At 51.1% G+C, this 1,291-nt stretch overlaps 1 pseudogene; it reads right to left on the bottom strand.

Moving 5' to 3' along the window:
• Positions 1–377: 377 nt before the first annotated feature.
• Positions 378–1,099, bottom strand: LOC113744954 (trace amine-associated receptor 1-like; annotated as a pseudogene).
• Positions 1,100–1,291: the final 192 nt, after the last annotated feature.

The raw sequence follows: 1,291 nt of genomic DNA, 5'->3' as shown, positions 1-1,291 counted from the left end.
GTTCCATGGTGAAAGTATGAGCCACATCAATTTGTAGTTCACTTTTTTGTGTTTTCTGTTCTGTCTTGGTTTGTTTAAGACAAACATGGAAATTAATGCTTTGCTGAGAGTGTGTGCGTGTGCCGCCGGTCAATCATTCCAACCCGCGTCTACCAAGTCTTTGCCTTCCCGTGAGTGACGGCTGCGTATTTTCTGGGGTCCCGATGAGTTTATCGCTTTCCTAAACCAGGGTCGAAAAGAGATTTAAATCAGAGGGTTCACACAGGAGTTTATCAGCATGAAGCCCCAGCCACCGCTGCCCGTAATAGGTCAAGTTTAGTCGAGGAAATTCGTTTTTGCCTGTGAGAGCGGGCTGATGTAATCCGGGTACGAAGCAATTAGCAACACGCTATCACAATACCAAGAGTCCTGGCTGCCTTTCTTTCTGATTTCTTTAGCAGTTGAGCGCCGTGGCCAGCCGTCTGCAGCCCGAAGACACGCAGTGAGAGACCGCAAACCACCCACAACGCCCTCATGTAGAGCAACAACCATGACAGTACCAGGGACCCACAAGGTGAGAAAGAGGTCAACAGTTCCTGAGATGGCTGATGCCACCACACACTGCCCTGGCGTCGGTGTAAACTTGTCTGGTTGGCCGTATGTTGTCTAAACAGAATCACGCCCGTTATGATATGAACTGTCTATCTCCAACATGAACAGATTGAACTTTGAGCTCGTTTAAGGTGATTTGAGTGGAAGAGCAGTGGGTCACAGATAGATAGATAACGGTCAAAAGATTAGAACCAATGTGCCCACAGAGGCTGAGAGACGACAGTAGAAACAAAGGGTGCCGAGCGCACATCAGCTCCTTCCCCAAGCAGCCAGCACACGGTCCTCCATGTTAAACGGGGACCCTCGATGGGCATCACCACGGCAGCCCGACACCAGGTCGCGCCACGCGCAGAGACAGCAGCAGGGCGTTGGTCGGAGATTGTGGAAGCTGCCGAAGGTGAATGGAGACGATGACGAGCGCTGTTGAAGCGCACCGTGAGCCAAGAGAGAGCGAGCCACAGGGCGTAGAACGCACCGCCGCCTCAGGTCGGGGGGGTTCACGCAGACGCTGCAGGCGGAGTGACGTTGGGAAAGCAGAGCGGAGGAACTCCAGCAGCTTCCATCAGGGAGGAGGTGGCGGAGGAGGAAGAAGAAGAAGCCGTTGTGTATGGTTTGAAGTCTTCGTGCTAGTACAGTTTTATCTTCCTATAGGGGTAAACCTAAAATTTTTAAAAAGTGATGTAATGTCTGATTTATAAAA

This window comes from Larimichthys crocea, unplaced genomic scaffold, assembly GCF_000972845.2.
Source record: "Larimichthys crocea isolate SSNF unplaced genomic scaffold, L_crocea_2.0 scaffold32643, whole genome shotgun sequence".
Taxonomy (NCBI): Eukaryota; Metazoa; Chordata; class Actinopteri; family Sciaenidae; genus Larimichthys; species Larimichthys crocea.
Note: the sequence above shows the minus strand (reverse complement) of the source record. Positions and strands in the feature narration are given on the sequence as shown.